The sequence below is a fragment of the Somniosus microcephalus genome, unplaced genomic scaffold, assembly GCF_052327205.1.
Source record: "Somniosus microcephalus isolate GS21.2 unplaced genomic scaffold, FLI_Smic_1.0 unresolved_chr2, whole genome shotgun sequence".
NCBI classification, from domain to species: domain Eukaryota; kingdom Metazoa; phylum Chordata; class Chondrichthyes; order Squaliformes; family Somniosidae; genus Somniosus; species Somniosus microcephalus.
Genome location: NW_028225180.1, coordinates 7,887,713 through 7,907,215, shown reverse-complemented (window position 1 = coordinate 7,907,215; position 19,503 = coordinate 7,887,713).

The following is a 19,503-nucleotide window of genomic DNA, read 5'->3' as shown; positions in this document are numbered from 1 at the left end:
GCGAAATTTTCATTAAATAATCACGTAGGAAAATAGGGTTAATAAAACAGCTTTATTGACCAAAAGAAGCTTATACAGAGAAACCTTTGATAAAAGGGCACACAAAATGGCCGCCAGACCTCGTGACCAGCTTCTGGGACCATTTGAATTTCTGTTACTGCAAGCCAGACAGGCTTGTGGATTGAGGACATTAAAAGCCCGTGAAAACCAGTTTCGGGAAGCCGAAACTCATGGAACTGAGCATACATATTGATTAGATTATGAGTACAGGACAGATTTGGGTGGCAGGATGAGACCCATCAAGAAATGGGCGGACAATTGAACGAACGCTTAAACCCATTAGACTGTACAAAGAGAAGCCGTTTAACAGCCATCCAGGGCAATCTCCAGACCGATCAATATACAAACCAAGTTACGGTAACAAAGCAAAGACATTATCGGCCCAGGAAGGCCAGTTCAGCTATCACCGACTCCCGTTATGAAGACAAAACACCCCTGCAGAGAGTTCTGCCCGCCAAAATTATTACAAAGACAGGACTATGATTTGGCGGGAGATAAGAATGGTCCAAAAAGTGTAACTGTGGATTAAGTAAAGTCCATCAGTGAATTCTCCATCGGTACGCTTCGGGACAGACTCCATCGGAACCAAGCAACACTTCGGTTCGGACCGTGTTCGGTGTTCGGCCAGGCAAGGCCCGGCCACGACGAAAGGACGACGAGAAGATTTCGGCTTGGAAGCCAGCTCGGCCAGGCAAGGCCCGGCCACGACGGGAAGACGACGAGGGAGGTCCGGGTACTTTTGTCGGGAGATCATCGACGACCCAGGACGGAGAAGAAGACCCTCAGGGCCCAGGTACTCCAATCAGAAGGACAATTATGACTGTATAAAGAGTCATCGGGAGATCATCGACGACCCAGGGCCCGGTACTCCGGTCCGTCAACATCACATCGGCGAGCGCTCATCGCAGGAGAACCAAGAGGAAAACAAGCTGCGCCAGAAGCTTCCAAACCCACGTGACGATGGAAAGCTGTGTCGAAAGGCTGCAAAGCCTTTTTCGCAATTCTTAAAGTGGTGAGCATGATCCCGAGTCCCTCAAATCGAAACTTAGTTAGGTCTAGGGGAGGGGGTTAAGGGTAATTGTAATGTGTTGCCCCTTTTACGATGTGCTGTGTGTTCCCCATTTCTATAGAGTTAAGTTTATAGATGTGTGCATGCTTGTAGTTGCTTTAATCTGTGCATATGACATGTATTTTATGATGCTGCAAACTGTTCAATAAAGGCATCCATTTCGTGCTATTCGACCTGGTCTATTGAGTTTCTCTGCACTACAGCTCCCTGCACCTAAGTCCAAGGTCTAGGACCGTAGGGGCGAGTGGGTCGAACCACTCACGGGTAATTATTGCAAGAAGCCTGGCAGGAGACCAGAGCAAGCAAGAGAAACCCCCTACAGCTATCAACAGCGGTGTAGGATTTAGGTGTTCCTGTAGGATAGCAACAATTTCGTTGAAACTCTTCGCCTTCGGTTTGGCTGGAGTAATCAGGTTCCGCAATAGGCCGTACGTTCTTGCGCCCATTAAGTTTAGCAGTACCGATGCCTTTTTCTCATCGGCTACTTCGTTTGCCTCGCAATATACCTCGACTCTTTCCACATACGTTGTCCAGTCTTCTATTGTATTATTGAAGGCAGTGATATTGCCAGTCTTCGGCATCTTGGAAATCTAAGATGGCGCCTCCCGCGCTTTGCCTTCTTCCCCGATTTAACAAAATGGCACCTCCCGCGCTTTGCCTTCTTCCCCGCTGGATTAAGGTGGCGCCTCCCGCGCTTTCTGTCTTCTCCGCTGTTGCTAGCGCTGTTGCTGGCGTTTTATGCCTTGATGGCGACGCCCTATGGTCTTCGCGCACTTCCCCCCGCGCTGCTGCTAACGCCGCTCTCCGCGGTTCCCGTGGCAAACTGCAGCTCTTCGCGGCTTTCTGCGCGTTTAATTTTTATTATTTCCCCGTCGTCGGAACAACCCTGCGGGACACTTGCCTCCCTCTTCTCGGGTCTGTACGGTGCCCGGCTTCATAGCACCGGCCGCGCCCTGTGTGCTCCACCCTCTCTCTCTCTCCTCTTCCCGACAACGCTGCTCGGCCCCGTTGCAAAGCCACCCGCTCGAGCTCTAGACCGCCACAGCCCAGGAAGGATCAGTGTACTACCTGCCACCAGCCCGATTAGCTGAAGCACCATCGACAGGATAACCAAGCCCCGCTCTCGACAGCCTCTCCTGCAAATCTTCAACTCCGCTGACTCAGAGGCGGATGCCCACGGTCGACGCCCGTTTCTTCTGTTTCTTTCTTCCTTCTGACCTCGACCTCTGATAACTTCGCTTCAGGGATGGATCCCCATGAGGCGGTGCAGATTGTAGGTAAGTTCGTATCTGCTCGTCGCCAGTATTATGTCGTGTATAATTGAGACACGGACTGCAGGAGTTGATTATAACAAGTCTTTACTGAATGGAGGCAACCTGGAACTACTATACAAAGTTACTACACAGGCTTATATACAGGGGTTGTCACTACTGGTACTGCAGTATACAGGGGCTGCAGAATATAGTTCCTTCTGCAAAGTACATACACTACACAGGGATAATTATCTGAAATTGTAGAACTCAATGGTGAGTCCGGCAGGATGCAAAGTGCTCAATCGAAAGATGAGGTGCTGTTCCTCGAGCTTACGTTGAGCTTCATTGGAACAATGTAATAGGCCGAGGACAGAGAGATCAGAGTGGGAGTGAAGCGGTGAATTAAAGTGACAGGCGACCGGAAGCTCAGGGTTACCCGTACGGACTGAACGGAGGTGTTCCGCAAAGCGGTCGCCCAATCTGCGTTTGGTCTCCCCAATGTAGAGGAGACCGCATCGTGAGCAGCGAAAACAGTATATTAAATTGCAAGAAGTACAAGTAAATCGCTGTTTCACCTGGAAGGGGTGTTTGGGGCTGTTAAGTCTGTGTGTCCCAGTTATGCTTATTATAAATCACTGGACACAGACCACAAGAATAACTTTAACAGGTCTTTACTATTCGGAGGTCAGGGCTGAACTGCCCAGCAAATCCCTACACAACACTTATATACCGGTGTGGTCACCACCGGTATTACAGTATACAGCAGCCAAGAGAAAGTAGTACATCTCTTAAGGTAGTTCTCTTAAGGTGGAACAGGTTACCTACACCACAATCCTCCCTTTTTAGCTTAACAGTTATATCCCCATTTAACATAACATAATAACATATATATATATATATATACAACTTCATGCAAAACAGTTCAAAGATTCAGTCTCTGAGGAGGCCTCCTGATTCGAGTTGGATAACGCCTTTCAGGGGTCTCTGATTCTCGTTGCTGGGGTGACTCATCTAGTTGGTCTCTTATGGATTGGACATCATCATCAGGTACATTCACTTCTGAGGTAGATGCTTCAGGTTCACTAACTTCTTCCACGGTTGTCTCTGCCGTAACCATGGGTTCGACCCTTGTTCTCGATTCTACCAGTTGGTCAGCATGATGCCGTATTACATTTTCACCAATATCTACCGTGTACATCAGGGGTCCTTGTCTGGCCCGAATTGTTCCAGATTGCCATTTCTCGTTTTTATAGTCCTGGGCTAACACTGGTTGTCCTATTTCGAAACTCCGAGTGGTCTTGTTATTTATATGCTGGAACTGTTTGTTTTCAACTTCCCTCCGCACATTTGGTTTTAACAAGTCCAACCTGGACCGCAACCTCCTGTTATAGAACATCATGGCAGGACTTTGGTTTGTCACTGCATGAGTGGCGTTTCGATATGCCAGTAGGAATTTGTCCACCTTGTGTTGTAGTGGAATCTGATCTTCGCTCATGGCCTTTATTGCTTTTTTGAACATTTGTACAAATCTCTCGGCCAACCCGTTTGTAGCCGGATGATATGGGGCAGAGGTATAATGTTTCACCCCATTCTTCTTCATGAATCCCTGGAATTCTTCTGACACGAACTGCGGTCCGTTGTCTGAACATATTTGTTCTGGCAATCCATTTCTTGCAAATATCGTTCTTAGCACCGCGATCGTCTTTTCCAAGGTAGTGGTAGTCATCTTAATCACTTCTGGCCATTTAGAATGTGCGTCCACCGCAATTAAAAACATGGAGTCCATGAATGGACCAGCAAAGTCAATATGTACACGTTGCCATGGGGTTGAAGGCCATTCCCATGGATGCAGCGGTGCAATCGGAGGTGCATTTTGCACTTTTTGGCACCCTGAGCAGCTTTTCGTCAGATCCTCTATCTGTTGGTTGATACCCGGCCACCACACATAAGCCCTAGCAAAGCTTTTCATCTTGACTCCCCCCAGATGACCTTCATGCAGTTCCTTTAGAACTCTCTCTCTTAACTTAGGAGGAATAATCACCCTTGTTCCATACATCAATGTTCCTTGACAGACGGACAGCTGTTCTCGTCTTGCTGGGAATGCCGGTAACAGTGGATCACCATGTGCTGGCCATCCCTTCACTGTCACTTCGTAGACCCGGGACAGTGTCGGGTCGTTCCTGGTTTCTCTTTCAATACTTGCATTGGTGACTGGTAAACATTTGATGATGGTCGAGTGAAATAACTCAACAGGGTCAACCATCGGTGCCTCCTCCTCTGTAGGTAGTGGCAGGCGCAACAGCCCATCAGCATTACCATGCTGCTTTGTACCTTTGAATTCGATCTGATATTGATGTGCCCCTAGGAAAAGGGACCATCTCTGGAGTCTCTGTGCTGTCATCACCGAAACACCCTTCTTAGGGTTAAAAATGGATACCAGCGGCTGGTGGTCTGTCAGAAGCGTAAACTTTTGGCCCTGCAGGTAATGATTAAACTTCTTTACTCCCCACACAAGGCTGAGAGCCTCCCTATCTATCTGAGCATAGTTGCGCTCAGCGGAGGTCAATGATCTGGATGCGAACGCAACTGGCCTCTCCAGGCCATTTGGCAACTTGTGTGAGAGTACTGCCCCAATACCATATGGAGAAGCATCACAAGCCAAACGAATAGGCAGCATTGGGTTGAAGTGAGCCAACACTTCCTCTGAGGTGATCAATGCCTGGCTTTTGCGAAAGGCCCTCTTACAGTCCTCGCTCCACTTCCATGGTACTCCCTTCTGCAAAAGAGCGTTCAGCGGGTGCAGCACCGTGGATAAATTTGGCAGAAACTTATGGTAATAGTTAATCAACCCTAGGAACGACCTCAACTGGGATACATTATCCGGAGCGGGAGCCTTCACAACAGCTTCGATCTTGTCAGGAGACTTATGAAGCCCCTCCTGGTCAATGACATGACCACAGTACGAGATCCGCTTCTGAAAGAACTCACATTTCTGGCGATTAACTCGAAGTCCATATTCTTTCAATCTGGTGAGCACCAGTTCCAAATTTGCAAGGTGTTCCTCGTCATCATCTCCTGTAATCAGAATATTGTCCAGGTAACATTGTGTGCCTGGAATTCCCTGTAATACCTGCTCCATGGCCCTCTGCCAAATTGCTGGAGCCGATGCCACTCCAAAAACCAGTCTATTATACCGGTACAAGCCTCTATGCGTGTTGATTGTGAGATACTGGCGTGACTCTTCCTCAACTTCCATCTGTAAGTACGCCTGCACCAGGTCTATCTTGGTGAAGTGTTTCCCGCCAGACAACGAAGCGAAGATATCCTCAATCCGTGGAAGCGGATACTGCACCGTGTGAAGCACCGGATTAACAGTGATCTTGAAATCTCCACAGATGCGAACCTTCCCCGGTTCCCCCGGCTTGTTGCTCAATGAACGCTTCATGACGGGGACAATGGGCGTGGCCCACTCACTCCAGTCTACCTTAGACAGTACTCCTGAACGTTCTAGCCCTTCCAGCTCAGCTTCCACAGCAGGTCGTATCGCATAAGGTACCGGTCTGGCTTTGAAAAATTTCGGGTTTGCATGTTCTTCAACCTTGATGTTTGCCGTAATTCCTCTCAGTGTTCCCAGTCCCTGTTGGAACACCTCTTTAGCATCGTCCAATATTCTGGACAATCGTTTAGGTTTGACATCTTTCTTACCGGAATCTACCGTTAGTGCTTTTAAGGAATGCCAGTCCATATTTATTTTCCTAATCCACTCCCGTCCCAGTAGTGGTGGACCTCCCTCAGGTAGCACATATAAGTCCATTCCTCGGCTTTCTTTGCCCTTGTGGACCACCTTTACCTCTATCTTCCCGATGGGGTATACTCTTTGCCCCGTGTATGTTTTCAATACAATCTCCGTATCCCGTAGGGGAATATGTGGGAATAACCTTTTGTAATCTTGCTTATTCATGACCGTCAATGCCGATCCAGTGTCCAATTCCATCTTCACTTGGACTCCTGCTATCTGAAGTGTGACCCAGATTGTTTGGAGGTCTGCTTCATTACCAACATTGTGTACTCTTAGACTACCCAGTTCATTACTGCTGGAGTCTGAATTTGACTTCTGTTCGTTCGAACTGTTCTCTGTCACCTTGTGTACCTTTCTGTACTTTTCCTGCAGTGACTTTTTGTTGCTGGTCTTCTTTCCTGACCGGCATACTTTAGCTATGTGACCAAGCCTGCCACATTTTCTGCATTCCTGATTTTTGAACCAGCACTGGTTCTGATCATGCGTTGTCTTTCCACAACGATAACATTTTACTGTACCCAAGACCATTTGATTGGTGCTGAGTTCCGGTGACCGTAGCTGCATTTCCGCAGTGCCTCTCGCTGCGGCTTCGTGCGATGCTGCAATAGTGACAGCTTTATCAAGCGTAAGATCATTCTCCTCAAGCAGTCGCTTTTGTGTTCCTTCTTTTAACAATCCACACACAAATTTATCTCTCAGCGCATCTGCTAGTCCTGTTCCAAACTGACAGTACTTTGATAGCTTACGCAGTTCAATTAAAAATTCAGCGTTGCTTTCGTGTTTCAGCTGCGTTCTTCTGTAAAATTTAAATCGTTCCGCTATCATCAGCGGCGTGGGGTTTAAATGATTTTTCAGGACAGTAACAATATTCGCGAAAGTCTGATCCGCCGGTTTATCTGGTGACAGAAGTTGCTTCAATAGCCCGAATGTCTTCGCACCCATTGAGCTTAATAAGGTTAGTGCTTTCTCATCATCTGGTACCTTATTTGCTTTACAATAAACTTCCATGCGTTCTACATACGTGGTCCAATCTTCGATATCGCTATCAAAGGTATTAATGTTCCCATGTTTAGGCATCCTTGCAAGTTTTTAAATTTTTCTTTTTCTCAAAATGGCGGCTTCCCGCGCTTGTCTTCTTCCCCCGCCTACTAAAATGGCGGCTTCCCGCGCTTGGCGGTCTTTCCCGCGCTCGTCTTCTTCCCCCGCTGACTACAATGGCGGATTCCCGCGTTTGCCTTCTTCCCCCGCTGGCTGCAATGGCGATTGCCGTGCTGCTGCCGTTCTCGCCTCCCCAGCGGTTCTCAATTCCCCGACGCTGCTTTTACTCCCCCGCGGTTCCCGTGGGCATTCACGCTTCCCCTGCTGTTGCGCCTCTCAGCCCCGCATGCAGCCCGGTCCTTTACACCGGCTGCGTTTGAGTTCTCCGCGGCTCTCGTGCCTTAAGCTGCCCCAGTCGCTGCGCCTCTCGGCCTCGATTGCAGCCCGGCCCCTTTCACCGGCCGTGGTCGAGTTCTCCGCCCTTTTTCCTCCGTTTTCCCTCCCCCACTCCACAGTCAACACGGCCGACTTTCTGCTCGTGTCGCTGATTGGCTTACCCACCACCGTGGTAGAAGGGATGATCACTGCCTGTCGCTGATGGAGGGCTTCGTGGTCAGAATTTTTCTTTTTAACCCGGGTTCTCGATGCCTCCCGTGCGATGGTGCTCAGCAGGATGATGAGGGCGGATGCCTCTTCTCGGCGCCCGTTCTGAGGACGAAGCTGCCTTGGATGTAAAACTGCCGCAGGGTAAGATCGGACTCGTCGCCACTGTTAAGTCTGTGTGTCCCAGTTATGCTTATTATAAATCACTGGACACAGACCACAAGAATAACTTTAACAGGTCTTTACTATTCAGAGGTCAGGGCTAAACTGCCCAGCAAATCCCTACACAACACTTATATACCGGTGTGGTCACCACCGGTATTACAGTATACAGCAGCCAAGAGAAAGTAGTACATCTCTTAAGGTAGTTCTCTTAAGGTGGAACAGGTTACATACACCACAGGGGCCCTGGACAGTGGGAAGGGAGGAGGTATAAGGGCATGTGTTGCATCTCCTGCGCTTGCACGGGAAGGTGCCAGGTGAAGGAGCAGGGCTGTTGGGAGTGATTGAGGAGTGGACCAGGATGTCGCGGAGGGAGCGGTCCCTTCGGAATGCTGAAAGGGGAGGTGAGGGGAAGATGTGTTTGGTGGTGGGGTCATGCTGGAGGTGGCGGAAATGGCGGAGGATGATCCGTTGAATGTGGAGGCTGGTGGGGTGAAAGGTGAGGACAAGGGGAACCCTATCGTGGTTCTGGGAGGGAGGGGCAGGGGCGAGAGCAGAAGTGCGGGAAATAGAACGGACACGGTCAAGGGCCGTGTCAACCACGGTAGAGGGGATTCCTCAGTTGAGGAAAAAGGAAGACGTGTCAGAAGCACTAGTATGGAAGGTGGCATCGTCAGAACAGACGCGGCGGAGATGGAGAAACTGGAAGAAAGGAATAGAGTCCTTACAGGAAGCGGGGTGGGAGGAAGTGTAGTCCAGATAGCTGTGGGAGTCGGTGGGCTTGTAGTGGATGTTTGTTGAAAGCCGATCGGCAGAAATGGAGACGGAGAAGTCAAGGAAGGGCAGGGAAGAGTCGGAGATGGACCATGTGAAGGTGAGGGAAGGGTGGAAATTGGAAGTAAAGTGAATGAACTTGTCCAGTTCAGGGCGAGAGCAGGAAACAGCACCAATACAGTCATCGATGTACCGGAAAAAGAGGTGAGGGAGGGGACCTGAGTAGGACTGGAACAAAGAATGTTCCACGTGTCCCATGAACAGGCAGGCATAGCTAGGGCCCATGCGGGTTCCCATAGCAACACCTTTAATTTGGAGGAAGTGAGTGGAGTCAAAGGAGAAGTTGTTCAATGTGAGAACAAGTTCAGCCAGGCGGAGGAGGGTGGTGGTAGATGGAGACTGGTTGGGCCTCTGTTCAAGGAAGAAACAGAGTGCCCGAAGGCCGTCCTGGTGGGGGATGGAGGTGCGAGGGATTGGACGTCCATGGTGAAAAGGAGACGGTTGGGGCCAGGAAACTGGAAACTGTTAAAGTGACGGAGGGCGTCGGAATAGTCGCGAATGTAGGTGGGAAGAGACTGGACAAGGGGAGAAAAAATAGAGTCGAGATAGGAAGAGATAAGTTCCGTGGGGCAAGAACAGGCTGAAACGATGGGTCTACCAGGGCAGTCCTGTTTGTGGATCTTGGGAAGGAGGTAGAAGCGGGCTGTGCGGGGTTGGGGGACTATGAGGATGGTGGCCATGGAGGGAAGATCTCCAGAGGAGATGAGGTCAGTGACACACTTGGAAACAATGGCTTGATGTTTGCTAGTGGGGTCATGGTCCAGGCGGAGGTAGGAGGAGGTGTTGGAGAGTTGGCATTCAGCTTCCGCACGGTAGAGGTCAGTTCACCAAACAACAACAGCACCACCCTTGTCAGCAGGTTTAATGATAATGTTAGGGTTGGATCGGAGAGAATGGAGTGCTGCAAGTTCAAAGGGAGTTAGGTTGGAGTGAGTGAGGGGAGCAGAGAAATGGAGATGGCCGATGTCACGTTGGCAGTTAGCAATGAAAAGATCTAGAGAGGGTAGAAGGCCAGAGGGAGGGGTCCAAGTAGAAGGAGAATTTAGAAAGCGGGAGAAAGGATCAGCCGTGCGGGGGGAAGACTCCTGGCCAAAGATGTAGGCACAGAGACGAAGGCGATGGAAGAAGAGCTCAGCATCGTGCCGAGCTCGAAATTCATTCAGGTGGGGGCGTAAGGGGGTGAAGCTCAGGCCTTTGTTGAGGACTGAACGTTCGGGGTCAGTGAGGGGGAGGACTGATCGTTCGGGGTCAGAGAGGGGAAGGTCAGAGGGGATAGTGAAAACACGGCAGGGGGTGAGACTGGAAGAAGGGATCGGATCGGAGGAAAGTAACGGGGAAGAAGGTTCTGGGGGGGCGTTGGTGTCCACGAGTTGATGAAGCTTGCGATCCTTGACATCAGAAAGGAAGAAAAAAAGTTTTTCGTTGAAGCGTCGGATGAGTCGAAGGATGAAATGGAACTGTGGACCCGGACAGCATTGAAATAGAGTGCGTCGGTGCTGCTGAAGAGAGAGGTCGAGGTTGTCCATGTGGCGGCGCATGGCGTTGAGCGTGGATCTCAAGATGCGGTGAGAGCAGTAGTTTGAAGAACGATGAATATCGAGGAGATATTTGTAATCCTGGGTGGATCCGAAACATGAAGGGTGGAAGTTTAGTTGGAATCCACGTGGAATAACTCTGAACCGGAGACAGTTACTGAGGAAAGAGATGTGGCTGTGAATCCGAGTCTTGGCAGATACCTGGTCAAAAACGAGAAGGGAAACTGAAAGCAATGAAGATGAACAAGGTTGTATAGATAAACGGAACTCCCGTCAGAGAGAAGACCAGAACTTCTTCAAGGTAGGCATTCCTAGAAGAGAGGTGGCAGTGAACCAAACACTAATGTGTAATACCCACTGGAAATGTTATGTACGCTAAGTATGGTTATCAATCTTTAACTTAGACACTGTATTATCATTGTTAAAAGTCCCTGGGTTAAAGTTGCCCATGTGAAGGTATGGCAAGAACTTTTAAGGACACAATGTGACTAAGAGCAGACTTTCCATAATTCTGCACCAGTATCAACTGTTGCAGACAGTGAGGCTGCGCAGTCTCCAGGCAGAAACCCCAGGAGGAAGGGGTGGAGTCGGGTTTTTCGAGCGGGAAGAAAGGAGCGACTGGAAGAGAAGAGGGCAGGAGCTCTGAAAAGAGGGCTCAGGAGGCAAATGGCTGCCGCATCCCGTCCCGGGCTTCCAAACTCGGCCGCCGCCCTTCGTATTAGTAGCTCTGCATCCAGAACTCAAAGTGGGATTCAGTGATCGTGAAGAGAATTCAATGAAGGGGTTCGGAGTCGTAAGTCTTGCAGACATTATACATACCATGAGCTCCAACTTAAGCGCGCCAACGAAAGAGTGCACTCGAATTTGGACACGGGGACAGATTCTCCTTTGAATCCATATAAATGGAGAATGTATGTTTATTATGTCTAGATTCATTCTAATGTATGCAAATGTCTAATTTAGGTCATTGACCCGTAATCTTCTTATACTGTCTGACGTTAAAACTGTAAAGTAAGATAATTAGAATTAAGCCATTGTAGTAGTGATCTCCTTACTGGACTATAGAATACTGTCTACAACAGAGACCACTGTATTGATTTCTTTGTGGGTTCAATGACGAGACATTTATGAAAGAGAATGTCTTTTAATCTAAAGCTTGTTCAACTCTTTTAACAGCATTTACAGGAGACATCATGCTCGTGATGCATCTAGAATGAAACTGAAACTAAACTCCTGCTTGTCTCTCACATGACCTCTGCTGGTCAGGCATAAGTAATCAATACATGCAAACATGCTGGTAAGACATGATAATCAAACAGGCAAATAACATCACTATTTGCTGATATCATTACAACCACATCTCACATATATCTAGAGAACCGTGAAGGGGTTACAAATGTAATTGCAAAATACTGCAGTGTCCCGAATGCTTCCTTCCTGGGCCTGTGTGTGTGGGGGTCACTCCCGCTGCAATGCGGGTCTAAGGGCTGCTACCTGGGGGAATAACCTGACACCCATCGAGTGCAGCCAGGCATTGAGCTGATCCACTGCGGGGGGCCTCACTCACCTGCACAGGTCCATTGCCCAGACCGGCAGCCAATGAGGACAGCCAGGCACTGAGCTGATCCACAAGTACATTGCTCAAATCTTCCTTTCATTCAATCACTTGCATTTTCCGATTTCATAATTTCCTTTTAATCTGCCCTTTGTATTTTCGGTTTCCGCTCTGTTTCCGCCCTCTCTTTCGGATGACCAACCCCCCATCGCCCTCATTCCCTTTACAATTCTCAGATTGCCCCATGGCCATGTTCGAGCTTTGAGCACCGTGCAGTCTGCGTGTGTGTCCCTGAGCTTCAATCAGCCTCAGTCTCTCTGGCCCTGTGTCCCTGTGAGTCCCTCTCCCTCAGTCAGGCTGTGTTTAGTCAGGCCCTCTCTGTTAGATCCGTGTATCTTGATGTTGCGTGTCCTTCAATAATTAGACAAGAGACTGCAGGGAACAATCAACAGGTGTTTACTGGATGAGGGTTACTCTAAAACTAACAGTACAGATCCCTACTCAGGGTTTATATACAGGTGTGGTCACTGCCGGTACTACAGTATACAGGAGCTGTAAAAAGTAGTTCTCCCCTTAAAGGTACATACACTACAATTCCTCCCCTTTTAGATTAACAGTACCATAACATTCATTTAACAATTAAATATCAACTAATTACAATTAACACTTTTAACATGCAACATGAACTGAAAATAGTCTATTTATAAATTCAGTCTTTGGGGAGGCTTCCTGATCCTTTCTGGATAGCGCCTTTCCTGAGTGTCTTGCTCTTGGTGCGGAGGCGATTCTGGCACCCTGTCGGCGGTTGGTTCATCAGCTTCCGATGCTACTGTTTCTGGGGTAGATGCTACCTGTATGTAGGGTTCATCACCAGGTATGCGAGACATGGGGTTGACCCGTTCCTGTGACTCTAGGATCTGGTCAGCATGGCGTCTCACAATGTTCTCCCCAACATCCACTGTGTACATTAGTGGCCCCTGCCGTGTGCATATTGTTCCTGGTTGCCATTTCTCTGTTCGGTAGTCGCGGGCCAAGACTGGTTGCCCTACATTGAAGCTCCTTGTCGGCTTCTCATTGATGTGCTGGAATTGCTTATTCTCAACATCTCTTCGTTTATTTGGTCTGAGCAAATCCAGATGAGATCTCAACCTGGGAATTAAACATACCAGGTTATTTAACGATCAGGAAGGACAGGCAGGAAGGAAGGGGAGGTGGGGTGGCTATGTTAATAAAGGAAGGAATCACTGTAATACAGAGAAATGATATTGGGTCAAAAGATCAGGATAATGAAACAGTTTGGGTGGAGGTAAGGAATAATAAGGGGAAAAAAACACTAGTGGGCGTAGTCTATAGGCCTCCAAACAGTTGCAACTCTGTTGGACAGAGTATCAATCAGGAAATAGTTGAGGCTTGTAATAAGGGAACATCTATAATTATGGGGGATTGTAACTATCATATTAATTGGACAAATCAAATTGGGCAGGGCTGCCTTGAGGATGAGTTCATTGAGTGTATTAGGGATGGGTTTCTTGAGCAGTATGTAACTGAACCGACCAGGGGGCAAGCAACCTTAGAGACAGGATTAATTAAAAATGTCCAAGTAAAGGATCCTCTTGGAATGAGTGACCATAACATGGTTGAATTCCATATTCAATTAGAGGGTGAGAAGGTTGGATCTCAAACAAGCGTGCTAAGCTTGAATAAAGGAGACTATGAAGGTATGAGAGCGGAATTGAGTAGAGTGGATTGGGAAAATAGATTAAAGGGTAAGACGATACATGATCAGTGGTGTACATTTAAGGAGTTATTTTACAACTTCCAAAAAATATATATTCCACTGAGAAGAAAAGGGTGTAAAAGAAAAGACAGCCATCCGTGGCTAAGTAAAGAAATTAAGGATAGTATTCGACTAAAAACAAGGGCATATAAGGTAGCCAAATCTAGTGGGAGGATAGAGGATTGGGAAAACTTTAAAAGACAGCAAAAAATAACAAAAAGATTGATTAAGAAAGGGAAGATAGATTATGAAAGTAAATTAGCAAAAAATATAAAAACAGATAGTAAGAGTTTTTATAGTTATATAAAAAGAAAAAGGGTGGCTAAAGTAAATGTTGGTCCCTTAGAGGATGAGACCAGGAAATTAATGGTGGGAAATATGGAGCTGGCAAAAACACTGAATGAATATTTTGTATCAGTCTTTACAGTAGAGGACACTAAGAATATCCCAACACTGGACAAACAGGGGGCTATAGGGGGGGAGGAGCTAAACATGATCAAAATCACTAAGGAAGTGGTACTCGGTAAAATAATGGGACTCAAGGCGGATAAATCACCTGGACCTGATGGCTTACATCCTAGGGTCTTGAGGGAAGTGGCGGTAGGGATTGTGGATGCATTGGTAATAATTTTCCAAAACTCCCTGGACTCAGCAAAGGTCCCGGCAGACTGGAAAACTGCTAATGTAACACCCTTATTTAAAAAGGGCAGTAGACAGAAGGCTGGAAACTATAGACCGGTTAGCCTAACATCTGTGGTAGGTAAAATTTTGGAGTCCATTATTAAGGAGACAGTAACAGGACATTTGGATAATCATAATTTAATAGGACAAAGTCAGCATGGTTTTATGAAGGGGAAGTCATGTTTGACAAATTTGCTGGAGTTCTTTGAGGAAGTAACATATAGGGTGGATAAAGGGGAACCAGTGGACGTAGTGTATTTAGACTTCCAAAAGGCATTTGACAAGGTGCCACACAAAAGATTATTGCTTAAGATAAAAAATCACGGGATTGGGGGTAATATTCTGGCATGGATAGAGGATTGGCTATCTAACAGAAGGCAGAGAGTTGGGATAAATGGTTCATTCTCAGACTGGCAATCAGTAACTAGTGGTGTTCCGCAGGGGTCAGTGCTGGGTCCCCAACTCTTTACAATCTATATTAACGATTTGGAGGAGGGGACCGAGTGTAACATATCAAAGTTTGCAGATGATACTAAGATGGGAGGGAAAGTAGTGAGTGAGGAGGACATAAAAAACCTGCAAGGGGACATAGACAGGCTAAGTAAGTGGGCAGAGATTTGGCAGATGGAATACAATACTGGAAAGTGTGAGGTTATGCACTTTGGCAGGAAAAATCATAGAGCAAGTTATTATCTTAATGGCAAGAAACTGGAAAGTACTGAAGTACAAAGGGATCTGGGGGTCCTGGTGCACGAAACTCAAAAGGTTAGTATGCAGGTGCAGCAAGTGATTAAGAAGGCCAATGGAATGTTGGCTTTTATTGCTAGGGGGATAGAATATAAAAATAGGGAGGTATTGCTTCAGTTGTACAAGGTATTGGTGAGACCGCACCTGGAATACTGCATACAGTTTTGGTGTCCATACTTAAGAAAAGGCATACTTGCTCTCGAGTCAGTACAAAGAAGGTTCACTCGGTTAATCCCGGGGATGAGGGGATGGACATATGAGGAGAGGTTGAGTAGATTGGGACTCTACTCATTGGAGTTCAGGAGAATGAGAGGCGATCTTATTGAAACATATAAGATTGTGAAGGGGTTGGATCGGGTGGATGCGGGGAGGATGTTCCCGATGATGGGTGAAACTAGAACTAGGGGGCATAGTCTCAGAATAAGGGGCTGCTCTTTCAAAACTGAGATGAGGAGGAACTACTTCACTCAGAGGGTGGTAGGTCCATGGAATATGCTGCCCCAAAAAGCTGTAGAAGCTACATCATTACATAAATTTAAAACAGAAATAGACAGTTTCCAAGAAGTAAAGGGAATTAAGGGTTACGGGGAGCGGGCAGGAATTTGGACATGAGTCTAGGTTCGGATCAGACATGGCCCTGTGGGCAGCGGAGCGGGCCCAGGGGCCGTGAAGCCTGATCCTGCTCCTATTTCGTGTGTCTAATTCTGTTAGATTCAGGAGATGGTTCTGTGATAGTAGATTGGCGGTTAGGATCAGATCAGCCATGATCTTATTGAATGGCGGAGCAGGCTCGAGGGGCCGATTGGCCTACTCCTGCTCCTATTTCTTATGTTCTTATGTTAACATCATGGCCGGGGTCTGGTTGGTGACTGCATGTGTCGCATTTCTGTAGGCTAACAGGAAATTGTCCACCTTATGCTGCAGTGGAATGTCGTCATCGCACATGGCCCTTACTGCTTTTTTAAAGGTTTGTACGAACCTCTCAGCCAATCCATTTGTGGCTGGATGATACGGGGCGGATGTGTAATGCCTTACCCCATTCCTTTTCATAAATCTTCGAAACTCTTCGGACACAAACTGTGGTCCATTATCAGAGCAAATCTGCTCTGGCAAGCCTTTCCTGGCAAAAATGGTCCGTAGGACTGCAATAGTTTTCTCCGTGGTGGTGGAGGACATTTTGATGACCTCAGGCCATTTCGAGTGAGCATCCACGGCTATTAAAAACATTGAGTCCATGAATGGAGCAGCAAAATCAATATGCACCTGTTGCCATGGAGATGAGGGCCACTCCCATGGGTGTAGAGGGGCATGTGTCGGTGCATTTTGGACCTTCTGGCATCCTGAGCAGCTCTTTGTCAGGTCCTCGATTTGCTGATCGATCCCCGGCCACCACACATAAGCCCTAGCAAGGCTTTTCATTTTCACCCCTCCCAGATGGCCTTCGTGAAGCTCATTGAGCACTCTCTCCCTTAACTTGGGTGGAATTACCACTCGGGATCCACACATCAAGGTCCCCTGGCATACTGACAGCTGTTCTCTTCTGAATGAGAATGCTGGCAACAGTGAGTCGCCATGTGTTGGCCATCCCTTCACCGTCAAGTCATATACCCGAGACAGTGTCGGGTCATTTCGGGTCTCCTTCTCTACATCAGCGTTAGTTACTGGCAAGCGTTCAATTATAGTCGAATAAAATATTTCGACAGGATCCACTGCTGGTTCTTCCTCCACAGTAGGCAGTGGCAGGCGTGATAGCCCATCAGCGTTTCCATGCTGTTTCGTGCCCTTATACTCGATTTCATATTGGTTCGCCCCTAGAAAAAGGGACCATCTTTGTAGCTGTTGCGCAGTCATCACCGGAACGCCCTTCTTTGGATTAAAGATGGAGACAAGTGGTTGGTGGTCAGTCAGCAAGTTGAACTTCTGCCCGTGCAGATAGTGGTTGAACTTTTTCACTTCCCACACTAGGCTGAGGGCCTCCCTGTCAATCTGGGTGTAGTTACGCTCGGCTGAGGTTAGTGACTGAGACGCAAAGGCTACTGGCCTCTCCGAGCCGTCCGGGAATTTGTGCGACAGCACCGCTCCAATGCCATAGGGTGATGCATCACACGCCAACCGAATTGGTAGTGCTGGGTTGAAATGAGCTAACACCTCTTTTGATGTGATCAATTCTTTGCACTTCTGGAAAGCTCGTTTACATTCGTCATTCCACTTCCATGGTCCCCCCGTTTGCAGTAGGGTGTTCAGTGGGTGTAGTACTGTAGACAAATTTGGCAAGAACTTATGGTAGTAGTTCACCAGCCCGAGGAATGACCTCAGTTGTGACACATTTCCCGGTGCTGGAGCCTTGACTACTGCCTCAATCTTTTCAGGGAACTTATGTAACCCCTCTTCATCAATAACGTGGCCACAATACGAGATCTGCTTCTGGAAAAACTCGCATTTGTGGTGATTAGCTCGGAGCCCATATTCCTTCAATCTAGTGAGCACCTGCTCCAGGTTGGCGAGGCGATCACTGTCATTTTCGCCCGTGACCAGGATGTCGTCCAAATAACACTGTGTCCCTGGAATCCCTTGCAGGACTTGATCCATTGCCCTTTGCCAAATAGCCGGAGCTGATGCTACCCCGAACACCAGCCGGTTGTATTGGTAGAGACCTTTATGAGTGTTGATCGTGAGGTACTGTTTCGAGGCTTCTTCTACCTCCATTTGCAGGTACGCCTGGGCCAGATCAATCTTAGTGAAGCATTTCCCTCCAGATAGCGAGGCGAAAATATCTTCAATCCGCGGAAGTGGATATTGTACAGTGCGAAGGACTGGGTTAACTTTCACCTTAAAGACCCCACAGATGCGAACCTTCTTTGGTTCCCCAGGCGTATTACTCAACGACCTCTTCATTACGGGAACGATGGGTGTAGCCCACTCGCTCCAGTCCACTTTGGACAGTACTCCTGAACGTTCCAAACCTTCCAGCTCTGCTTCGACGGCTGGGCGGATCGCATAAGGTACCGGTCTGGCCTTAAAAAACTTTGGGCTTGCATTTTCCTCTATTTTGATCGTCGCTGTTATGCCTTTTTGTGTTCCGAGTCCCTCCTGGAACACTTCTTGTGCGTCAGTTAGCATTTTTGACAGTCGTCCAGGTGTGACGTCATCATCCTTTTTGGCATCTACAGTCAGTGCTTGTATGGAATGCCAATCTAGCTGTATCTTCTGGATCCATTCACGTCCTAGTAGTGGTGGTCCTCCATCTGGCAATACATATAGGTCCATTTTTGGTGTTTCCTTGCCGTTATATATAACGTTCACCCTTATTTTTCCTTTGGGGTAGACTTTTTGCCCCGTGTACGTCTTCAAGACAATCTCTGTATCTCTCAAGGGTATATGTGAGAATAGCCGCTTGTAGTCCCTTCGGTTTATGACTGTTAGGGCTGATCCTGTGTCCAATTCCATTTTCACTTGGACTCCGGCTATCTTGAGCGTGACCCAGATAGTTTGGTGATCCTCCGTTTTGATCACATTATGTAGTTTCAGACAACCCAGCTCCTTGCTTCCAGAGTCTGTATCACTTTTCTGTTCGTCTGCACTACTCTCCGTCACCTTATGTACCTTCTTGTACTTCTCCTGTGGGGATTTCTTGCTGCTGGTTTTCTTATCCGACCTGCAGACTCTTGCTATGTGTCCTACTTTTCCACACTGTCTGCACACTTGGTCCTTGAACCAGCAATCCTTATGGTCGTGTGTTGTTCTGCCGCAGCGATAGCACTTCACTGTTCCGTATGACATTTCATTTGTGCCATATTCTTGCGGTCTCCGTTGTATCTCTGCCGCGCCCCGTACTGCTGCTTCGTGTGATACTGCCATGCTGAAAGCCTTGTCCAGCGTAAGATCCTTTTCTGATAGAAGCCGTTTCTGGGTTCCTTCACTTTGAAGCCCACACACAAACTTGTCCCTTAAAGTATCTGCTAGTCCCGTTCCAAACTGGCAGTGTTTCGATAGCTTGCGCAGTTCTGTTAAAAACTCAGCATTACTTTTATCTTTATGCTGGTTCCTTTTGTGAAACTTAAATCTTTCCGCTATCAGCAGCGGTGTGGGGTCTAAGTGGTCCTGTAGGATTGACACTATGTTTTCAAAATCCTTTTCCACTGGCTTCTCTGGGGTTACTAGGTTTCACAGTGAGCCATACGTTTTTGCACCCATGGAATTCAACAATACCAGCGCTTTCCTGTCATCTGGCACTTCATTCGCCTTGCAGTACACTTCTATGCGTTCGACATATGTCGTCCAATCTTCGACTTCATTGTCGAACGCTGTGACACTGCCACTCTTCGGCATCCCTGGGTGTGGTTAGACTGGCTCAAAATGGCGTCTCCCGCGCTCTCCCTTCTTCTCTGCT